Source organism: Arachis hypogaea, chromosome 9, assembly GCF_003086295.3.
Source record: "Arachis hypogaea cultivar Tifrunner chromosome 9, arahy.Tifrunner.gnm2.J5K5, whole genome shotgun sequence".
In the NCBI taxonomy this organism is placed as follows: domain Eukaryota; kingdom Viridiplantae; phylum Streptophyta; class Magnoliopsida; order Fabales; family Fabaceae; genus Arachis; species Arachis hypogaea.
The window spans coordinates 26,160,220-26,171,170 of NC_092044.1; the positions used below are offsets into that span (position 1 = coordinate 26,160,220).

General features: G+C 41.9%; 1 non-coding gene across 1 annotated transcript; it reads left to right on the forward strand.

The window, feature by feature from the left end:
• The first annotated feature begins 10,115 nt into the window (after nucleotides 1-10,115).
• LOC112713945 (small nucleolar RNA R71) lies at nucleotides 10,116-10,223 on the forward strand. The gene has a single exon (XR_003158904.1). It is a non-coding gene; the product is annotated as a small nucleolar RNA R71 (small nucleolar RNA).
• The last annotated feature ends 728 nt before the right edge of the window (nucleotides 10,224-10,951 follow it).

Genomic DNA, 10,951 nt, shown 5'->3' on the forward strand with positions numbered 1-10,951 from the left:
CAGACCTCTACTGCTACTTCTTCTCCTATTGTCGTTCCTCCTCCAAAAAGACCCCGGACTGTCGAGCCTTTTAATCTAGATGCTCCCGACTGATGCTGTCGGGTTTGTTGATCAACAAATTGCTCCTTATGGTGTCGTGCCTACAGATGATGTATCCATTCTTCATCATTTGGATTTTATCACTCGGAGTGGCGTTAAACTGGCACACATGGGAGCGGCTTTATACCGGACCGCTCAAGATTATCCATGCTATAAAGGCCTTTATGGAGGAGGCCAAGTCATAATTTGATCGGATTAAGGGCTTGAAGGAGGAGCTCAAGGTGAAAGTGGCCAAGTTGGAGAAAGAGTTGGAGGGGGAGAAGACTCGGGCTGTTGCCTTGGCGGCTTCTGCCAAGTTGTATGAAGATATGGCTTTGAAGCATAAGGAGAGCTATGTTACGACTTACAGGGAGATGATGGGTCTTAGGGAGAAGTTGGAGTCTGCCCGAGCTGATTATGCCAAGCTCCAGGGTCATCTTATGGGTAGTGTAAATGCTACTTATGAGAATCTAAGGGACCAAGTTCAAGTTCTTGCGCCCGATCTTGACCTTACTCTTTTCAGCTTGGACAACATTGTAAAAGATGGTAAGATTGTCCCAGATGACCCTGATGATGATAAAGTCGACCATCCTCCTGTTCCTGCTACCAAAGCCTCCGCTGTACCACCCTCTTTAACTCAGGCAGCTGAGGTCGCTTAGCCTGAGTCTGATCCTGAAGTTCAGATCCTGAACCGAGATGATGGGACGGTAGATGCAGTGCCTTTTCAGACCCGTCCTCCTTCACCCCGGAATGTTGCTACTGGGAAATCTTTGGATCCTCTTTGATTATTTCTGATGTATTTGTGTATAGCCCGGCCTGTGGGCTTTTGAATTCTCTTATTTTATAGTTTTTAGTCTTAACTTCTGGATACTTTAGTTGTTTTTTTAGCAGCTTTACTTTGAAAAATCAAAGGTAGTTTTTCAAGCCTCTTGGGGTCGACTTCGGGTGGCCTCTGGAGCTTGATTATGATGATGACTTTGTTTCTTTTTGCGATATGCTAGTCTGCATCTTTCTTGAAAGCTTAGGGGATCTTGAGAGTGTTGGGGCTTTGTTGTCCAATCTTTTTTGATCCTCTTAGTGTTTTTGTTTTCTGTCTAGCTTTGTGTAGCTAATCTTTTTTGCATTTGCTGATGTGGTGCTGGTAGTTTGATTTTCATAGCTTTCTTGGTCTGACTCGGGTTCCGTGTAGCGCCTGCCTTCTGTTGTCCGACTTCTTTTTTGGAGTTATTTTTAGTTTGGGCCGACTTCATCATGTCGGTCCCTTTTAAGTTATTTCTAGGAATCCATTTTCTTTGGACCTGGGTCAGGTCTTTTTTATGGATTACTTTTTATAACTTTTTTAATTTGGGCCGACTTCATCATGTTGGTCCCTCTTAAGTTATTTCTAGTAATCCATTTTTTTTGGACTTGGGTCAAGTCTCTTTTATGGATTACTTTTTATAACTTTTTTAGTTTGGGTCGACTTCATCATGTCGGTCCCTCTTAAGTTATTTCTAGTAATCCATTTTCTTTGGACCTGGGTTATGTCTCTTTTATGGATTACTTTTTGTAACTTTTTTAGTTTGGGCCGACTTCATCATGTCGGTCCCTCTTAAGTTATTTCTAGTAATCCATTTTTTTTGGACCTGGGTCAGGTCTCTTTTATAGATTACCTTTTATAACTTTTTTAGTTTAGGCCGACTTCATCATGTCGGTCCCTCGTAAGTTATTTCTAGTAATACATTTTCTTTGGACCTGGGTCAGGTCTCTTTTATGGATTACTTTTTATAACTTTTTTAATTTGGGCCGACTTCATCATGTCGGTCCCTCTTAAGTTATTTCTAGTAATACTCTTTTCTAGGGCTGGCCAGGCCTCTTTCCAGGGATTTACTTTTTATAACTTTGGTTATTTGTGGTCGACTGGTCTGACTTCTTCATGTCGGTCCGTCTTTTAATTTATTTTTTAGCAACCCATTTTTATTAAGACCTCGTCAGGTCCTTTCCTATGGGTCACTTGCGATAACTTCTTGCATTTAATCTATTTTGTCGCTTTTCATCTTTGCCAATTTTGTAGAAATTGGGTTTGATCCTCGCTTGGTCGACCTTTGATGAATTCAATTTTCATCTTTGTTGGTCTTTATCGTGATCGGGTAGTGAATTTAATTTTCACTTTTGCCGATCTGTAGCTTTATAATCGGGTGATGAAATTTTGCGTTTCAAATTAGTGTGTCTTGAAAAAGGATTTGTAGAAAATCTGAAAAAACTTTATTCAAAAAGAAAATATGCAAATATATACATGTGGGAGTTTTACCCCCTCTAAGTTAGGTATTTCATGGATCTTGGCTTGGTGCCTCGTTAAAAAACCTTTTTAAGGAAAAAGAGTGCACCTCATCCTAAGATCCTTTACTACCTCCTAACTGTAGTACCTTCTTAAGTTGCAGGCATGCCATGACCTTGGGAACTCTCGCCCTTCGAGTTCGGATAGCTTGTAGTGGCCTCTTCCTCTTCTGAGTACTTCTATGACTCGATAGGGTCCCTTCCAGTTTGCTGCCAGCTTTTCTTCTCCAGGTCAAGTTGTTTCGATGTCATTTTGGATTAGGACGAGGTCGTTCTCGGCAAAACCTCGTGGTACTACCTTTTGATTGTATCTTGAAGCCATTTGACATTTTACTGCCTCTTCCCTGATCCGAGCTCTTTCTCAGATTTCTGGAAGTAGGTCGAGTTCTTCCCTTTGAAGTTGGGAGTTGGCCTCTTCACTGTAGTGGATCACTCTGGGTGATCCTTCTTCGACCTCCACTGGGATCATTGCCTTCATTCCATAAGCTAATTAGAAAGGTGATTCCCTTGTGGTAGAGTACGGAGTTGTCCGATATGCCCATAGGAATTGTGGGAGCTCTTCAGCCCAGGCTCCCTTTACGTCCTGTAATCTCCATTTTAACCCGGCTAATATGACCTTGTTAGCAGCTTCTGCTTGTCCATTGGCCTGGGGGTGTTCTACAGATGTGAACTGGTGTTTTATGTTCAGATTGGCCACCAATTTCCTGAAGCCTACATTTATAAATTGAGTGCCATTGCCTGTGGTGATGGAGTATGGGACCCAAACCTTGTGACGATGTTTCTATATAGAAATTTCCAACTTTTTTGGGCAGTGGCGTTAGCTAGGGGTTCCGCCTCAATCTATTTTGTGAAATAGTCTACCCCCATGATGAGGAATTTGACTTGCCCGAATCCTTGAGGGAAGGGACCGAGAAGGTCGAGTCCCCATTTTACGAATGGCCAGGGTGAGGTTACGCTGATAAACTCTTCTGGTGGGGCAATGTGAAAGTTGGCATGTTTCTGACATGGTGGACATGGCTTTACGAATTCTACTGCTTCTTTTTGTAGAGTTGGCCAATAGAATCCAGCTCGGAGTACTTTTTTGGTAAGAGCCTGTGCTCCGAGATGGTTGTCGCAGATGCCGCTGTGTACTTCTTCTAATACTTCTTTTGTGTTGGAAGTCGGCACACATTTTAAAAGTGGTATTGAAATCCCTCTCTTGTATAGAGTATTATTTATGATGGTGTAGTATTGTGCCTGCCGTTTTAACCTTTTTTCTTCCTTTGTATCTGTAGGCAGTGTTTCTATCTTGAGGTAACTGATTATGGGAGCCATCCATCCTTGGTCTTGCCCTGTTATGGCTAGGACCTTTTCTTCTTATGAGATTGACGGGATCTGCAGCATTTCTTGGATGAGGCTTGGTGCACGAAATTGTGATCACTACTTTTCACAACTCAAATAATCCCCGGTGATGAAACCAAAAACTTGGTGTTCAATACCATGGCATAAACACAACTTCGCACAACTAACCAGCAAGTGTACTGGGTCGTCCAAGTAATAAACCTTACGCGAGTAAGGGTCGATCCCACAGAGATTGTTGGTATGAAGCAAGCTATGGTCACCTTGTAAATCTTAGTCAGGCAAACTCAAATGGATATGGGTGATATACGAATAAAACATAAAGATAAAGATAGAGATACTTATGTAATTCATTGGTGGAAATTTCAGATAAGCGTATGAAGATGCTTGTCCCTTCCGTCTCTCTGCTTTCCTACTGTCTTCATCCAATCCTTCTTACTCCTTTCCATGGCAAGCTTAAGCAAGGGTTTCACCGTTGTCAGTGGCTACCTCCCATCCTCTCAGTGGAAATATTCAACGCACCCTGTCACGGCACGTCTATCCATCTGTCGGTTCTCAATCAGGCCGGAATAGAATCCAGTGATTCTTTTGCGTCTGTCACTAACGCCCCGCCCTCAGGAGTTTGAAGCACGTCACAGTCATTCAATCATTGAATCCTACTCAGAATACCACAGACAAGGTTAGACCTTCCGGATTCTCTTGAATGCCGCCATCAGTTCTAGCCTATACCACGAAGACTCTGATCTCACGGAATGGCTGGCTCGTTTGTCAGGCGAGCACTTGGTTGTCAGGCGATCAACCATGCATCATGTATCAGGAATCCAAGAGATATTCACCCAATCAAAGGTAGAACAGAGGTGGTTGTCAGTCACACGTTCATAGGTGAGAATGATGATGAGTGTCACGGATCATCACATTCATCAAGTTGAAGAACAAGTGATATCTTAGAACAAGAACAAGCGGAATTGAATAGAAGAACAATAGTAATTGCATTAATACTCGAGGTACAGCAGAGCTCCACACCTTAATCTATGGTGTGTAGAAACTCCACCGTTGAAAATACATAAGAACAAGGTCTAGGCATGGCCGAATGGCCAGCCTCCCAATGATCTAAGAACTAGATGTCCAAAGATGATCTAGAGATCTAAAGTGATCAAAAGATTCAAAGATAATAGTAAAAGGTCCTACTTATAGAAAACTAGTAGCCTAGGGTGTACAGAGATGAGTAAATGACATAAAAATCCACTTCCGGGCCCACTTGGTGTGTGCTTGGGCTGAGCATTGAAGCATTTTCGTGTAGAGACTCTTCTTGGAGTTAAACGCCAGCTTTTATGCCAGTTTGGGCGTTTAACTCCCATTTTGGTGCCGGTTCCGGCGTTTAATGCTGGAATTCCTGAGGGTGACTTTGAACGCCAGTTTGAGCCATCAAATCTTGGGCAAAGTATGGACTATCATATATTGCTGGAAAGCCCAGGATGTCTACTTTCCAACGCCGTTGAGAGCGCGCCAATTGTGCTTCTGTAGCTCCAGAAAATCCACTTCGAGTGCAGGGAGGTCAGAATCCAACAGCATCTGCAGTCCTTTTTAGTCTCTGAATCAGATTTTTGCTCAGGTCCCTCAATTTCAGCCAGAAAATACCTGAAATCACAGAAAAATACACAAACTCATAGTAAAGTCCAGAAAAGTGAATTTTAACTAAAAACTAATAAAAATATACTAAAAACTAACTAGATCATACTAAAAACATACTAAAAACAATGCCAAAAAGCGTATAAATTATCCGCTCATCACAACACCAAACTTAAATTGTTGCTTGTCCTCAAGCAAATGAAAATCAAATAAGATAAAAAGAATAGAATATGCAATGAATTCCAAAAAATCTATGAAGATCAGTATTAATTAGATGAGCGGGGCTTTTAGCTTTTTGCCTTTGAACAGTTTTGGCATCTCACTCTATCCTTTGAAATTCAGAATAATTGGCTTCTCTAGGAACTCAGAATCTAGATAGTGTTATTGATTCTCCTAGTTAAGTATGATGATTCTTGAACATAGCTATTTATTGAGTCTTGGCCGTGGCCCAAAGCACTCTGTTTTCCAATATTACCACCGGATACATACATGCCGCAGACACATAATTGGGTGAACCTTTTCAGATTGTGACTCAGCTTTGCTAGAGTCCCCAATTAGAGGTGTCCAGGGTTCTTAAGCACACTCTTTTTGCCTTGGATCACAACTTTATTTCTTTCTTTTCTCTATTTTTTTTAATTTTTTTTCGAAATTTTCTTTTTTTTTTTTTGCTTCAAGAATCATTTTTATGATTTTTCAGATCCTCAGTAACATGTCTCCTTTTTCATCATTCTTTCAAGAGCCAACATTCATGAACCACAAATTCAAAAGACATATGCACTGTTTAAGCATACATTCAGAAAACAAAAATATTGCCACCACATCAAAATAATTAAACTGTTATAAAATTCAAAATTCATGCAATTCTTTTTCTTTTTTCAATTAAGAACAATTTTTTATTTTTATTTAAGAAAGGTGATGGATTCATAGGACATTCATAACTTTAAGGCATAGACACTAAGACACTAATGATCACAAGACACAAACATAGACAAACATAAGCACTAAAATTCGAAAAACAGGAAAAGTAAAGAACAAGGAAATTAAGGAACGGGTCCACCTTAGTGATGGCGGCTCTTTCTTCCTCTTGAAGGTCCTATGGAGTGCTTGAGCTCCTCAATGTCTCTTCCTTGTCTTTGTTGCTCCTCTCTCATGATTCTTTGATCTTCTCTAATTTCATGGAGGATGATGGAGTGTTCTTGATGCTCCACCCTTAGTTGTCCCATGTTGGAACTCAATTCTCCTAGGGAGGTGTTTAGTTGCTCCCAATAGTTTTGTGGAGGAAAGTGCATCCCTTGAGGAATCTCAGGGATCTCATGATGAGTGGGGTCTCTTGTGTGCTCCATCCTCTTCTTAGTGATGGGCTTGTCCTCATCAATAGGGATATCTCCCTCTATGTCAACTCCAACTGAATAACAGAGGTGACAAATGAGATGAGGAAAGGCTAACCTTGCCAAGGTAGAGGACTTGTCCGCCACCTTATAGAGTTCTTGAGCTATAACCTCATGAACTTCTATTTCTTCTCCAATCATGATGCTATGAATCATGATAGCCCGGTCTATAGTAACTTCGGACCGGTTGCTAGTGGGAATGATTGAGCGTTGAATAAACTCCAACCATCCTCTAGCCACGGGCTTGAGGTCATGCCTTCTCAATTGAACCGGCTTCCCTCTTGAATCTCTCTTCCATTGGGCGCCCTCTTCACATATGACTGTGAGGACTTGGTCCAACCTTTGATCAAAGTTGACCCTTCTAGTGTAAGGATGTTCATCTCCTTGCATCATGGGCAAATTGAATGCCAACCTTACACTTTCCGGACTAAAATCCAAGTATTTCCCCCGAACCATAGTAAGATAATTCTTTGGATCCGGGTTCACACTTTGATCATGGTTCTTGGTGATCCATGCATTGGCATAGAACTCTTGAACCATTAAGATTCCGACTTGTTGAATGGGGTTGGTAAGAACTTCCCAACCTCTTCTTCGGATCTCATGTCGGATCTCCGGATATTCACTCTTTTTGAGTGAAAAAGGGACCTCAGGGATCACCTTCTTCAAGGCCACAACTTCATAGAAGTGGTCTTGATGCACCCTTGAGATGAATCTTTCCATCTCTCATGACTCGGAGGTGGAAGCTTTTGCCTTCCCTTTCCTCTTTCTAGAGGTTTCTCCGGCCTTGGATGCCATAAATGGTTATGGAGAAACAAAAAGCAATGCTTTTACCACACCAAACTTAAAAGGTTTGCTCGTCCTCGAGCAAAAGAAGAAAGAAGAGAGTAGAAGAAGAAGAAATGAGGAAGAAGGGAGTGGCTTTGTGTTCGGCCAAAAAGAGGGAGAAGTGGTGTTTAGGTTGTGTGAAAATGAAGGAGTGAAGATGGGTTTATATAGGAGAGGGGAAGGGTGATTTTCGGCCAAGTGAGGGTGGATTTGGGTGGGAAAGTGGTTTGAATTTGAATGGTGAGGTAGGTGGGGTTTTATGAAGGATGGATGTGAGTGGTGAAGAGAAAGATGGGATTTGATAGGTGAAGGGTTTTTGGGGAAGAGGTGTTGAGGTGATTGGTGAATGGGTGAAGAAGAAGAGAGAGAGTGGTGGGGTAGGTGGGGATCCTGTGGGGTCCACAGATCCTGAGGTGTCAAGGAAAAGTCATCCCTGCACCAAATGGTAAGCAAAATTGCGTTTTTAGCCATTTCTGGCGTTAAACGCCGGGTTGGTGCCCATTTCTGGTGTTTAACGCCAGCTTCTTGCCCTTTTCTGGCGTTTAACGCCAGTCTGGTGCCCCTTTCTGGCGTTAAACGCCCATAATGGTGCCAGACTGGGCGTTAAACGCCCAACAGCTAACCTTACTGGCGTTTAAACGCCAGTAGGTGCGTCCTCCAGGGTGTGCTATTTTTCTTCTTGTTTTTCATTCTGTTTTTGCTTTTTTCATTGATTTTGTGACTTCTCATGATCATCAACCTACAAAAAAAAATAAAATAACAAAAGAAAATAGTTAATTATAAAACATTGGGTTGCCTCCCAACAAGCGCTTCTTTAATGTCATTAGCTTGACAGAGGATTCTCATGGAGCCTCAGAAATGCTCAGAGCTATGTTGGAACCTCCCAACACCAAACTTAAAGTTTGAATGTGGGGGTTCAACACCAAACTTAGAAGTTGGTTGTGGCCTCCCAACACAAAACTTAGAGTTTGACTGTGGGGGCTCTGTTTGGCTCTGTTTTGAGGGAAGCTCTTCATGCTTCCTCTCCATGATGACAGAGGGATATCCTTGGGCCTTAAACACCAAGGATTCTTCATTCACTTGAATGATCAACTCTCCTCTATCAACATCAATCACAGCCTTTGCTGTGGCTAGGAAGGGTCTGCCAAGGATGATGGATTCATCCATGCACTTACCAGTCTCTAGGACTATGAAATCAGTAGGGGTGTAATGGTCTTCAACTTTTACCAAAACATCCTCTACAAGTCCATGGGCTTGTTTTCTTGAGTTGTCTGCCATCTCTAGTGAGATTTTTGCAGCTTGCACCTCAAAGATCCCTAGCTTCTCCATTACAGAGAGAGGCATGAGGTTTACACTTGACCCTAAGTCACACAAGGCCTTCTTGAAGGTCATGGTGCCTATGGTACAAGGTATTGAAAACTTCCCAGGATCCTGTCTCTTTTGAGGCAGTTTCTGCCTAGACAAGTCATCCAGTTCTTTTGTGAGCAAAGGGGGTTCATCCTCCCAAGTCTCATTTCCAAATAACTTGTCATTTAGTTTCATGATTGCTCCAAGGTACTTAGCAACTTGCTCTTCAGTGACATACTCATCCTCTTCAGAGGAAGAATACTCATCAGAGCTCATGAATGGCAGAAGTAAGTCCAATGGAATCTCTATGGTCTCATTTTGAGCCTCAGATTCCCATGATTCCTCATTAGGGAACTCATTGGAGGTCAGTGGACGTCCATTGAGGTCTTCCTCAATGGCGTTCACTGCCTCTTCTTCCTCCCAAAATTCGGCCATGTAGATGGCCTTGCACTCTCTTTTTGGATTTTCTTCTGTATTGCTTGGGAGAGTACTAGGAGGAAGTTCAGTAATTTTCTTGCTCAGCTGACCCACTTGTGCCTCTAAATTTCTAATGGAGGATCTTGTTTCAGTCATGAAACTTTGAGTGGTTTTGATCAGATCAGAGACCATGGTTGCTAAGTCAGAGTTATTCTGCTTAGAACTCTCTGTCTGTTGCTGAGAAGATTATGGAAAAGGTTTGCTATTGCTAAACCTGTTTCTTCCACCATTATTATTATTGAAACCTTGTTAAGGTCTCTGTTGATCCTTCCATGAGAAATTTGGATGATTTCTCCATGAAGGATTATAGGTGTTTCCATAGGGTTCTCCAATGTAATTCACCTCTTCCATTGAAGGGTTCTCAGGATCATAAGCTTCTTCCTCAGATGAAGCTTCCTTAGTACTGCTTGGTGCATTTTGCATTCCAGACAGACTTTGAGAAATCATATTGACTTGTTGAGTCAATATTTTGTTCTGAGCCAATATGGCATTCAGAGTGTCAATCTCAAGAACTCCTTTCTTCTGACTAGTCCCATTGTTCACAGGATTCCTTTCAGAAGTGTACATGAATTGGTTATTTGCAACCATTTCAATCAGCTCTTGAGCTTCTGTAGGCGTCTTCTTCAGATGAAGAGAGCCTCCAGCAGAGCTATCCAAAGACATTTTGGATAGTTCAGAGAGACCATCATAGAAAATACCTATGATGCTCCATTCAGAAAGCATATCAGAAGGACACTTTCTGATTAATTGTTTGTATCTTTCCCAAGCTTCATAGAGGGATTCTCCTTCCTTCTGTCTGAAGGTTTGGACTTCCACTCTAAGCTTACTCAATTTTTGAGGTGGAAAGAACTTTGCCAAGAAGGCATGGACTAGCTTTTCCCAAGAGTCCAGGCTTTCTCTAGGTTGAGAGTCCAACCATGTTCTAGCTCTGTCTCTTACAGCAAAAGGGAATAGCAAAAGTCTGTAGACCTCAGGGTCAACCCCATTAGTCTTGACAGTGTCACAGATTTGCAAGAACTCAGCTAAAAACTGATGAGGATCTTCCAATGGAAGTCCATGGAACTTGCAATTCTGTTGCATTAGAGAAACTAATTGAGGCTTAAGCTCAAAGTTGTTTGCTCCAATGGCAGGGATAGAGATGCTTCTCCCATAGAAGTCGGGAGTAGGTGCAGTAAAGTCACCCAGCACCTTCCTTGCATTGTTGGCATTGTTGTTGTTTTCGGCTGCCATGAGTTCTTCTTCTTTGAAGAATTCGGTTAGGTCCTCTACAGAGAATTGTGCCTTAGCTTCTCTTAGCTTTCGTTTCAAGGTCCTTTCAGGTTCAGGATCAGCCTCAACAAGAATGCCTTTGTCTCTGCTCCTGCTCATATGAAAGAGAAGAGAACAAGAAAATATGGAATCCTCTATGTCACAGTATAGAGATTCCTTAAGGTGTCAGAGGAAAAGAAAATGGAAGGTAGAAGTAGAAAATTCAAACTTATCAAGAAAGATGGAGTTCGAATTTTGCATTAAGGAATAGTGTTAGTCCATAAATAGAAGGATGTGAGAAGAAG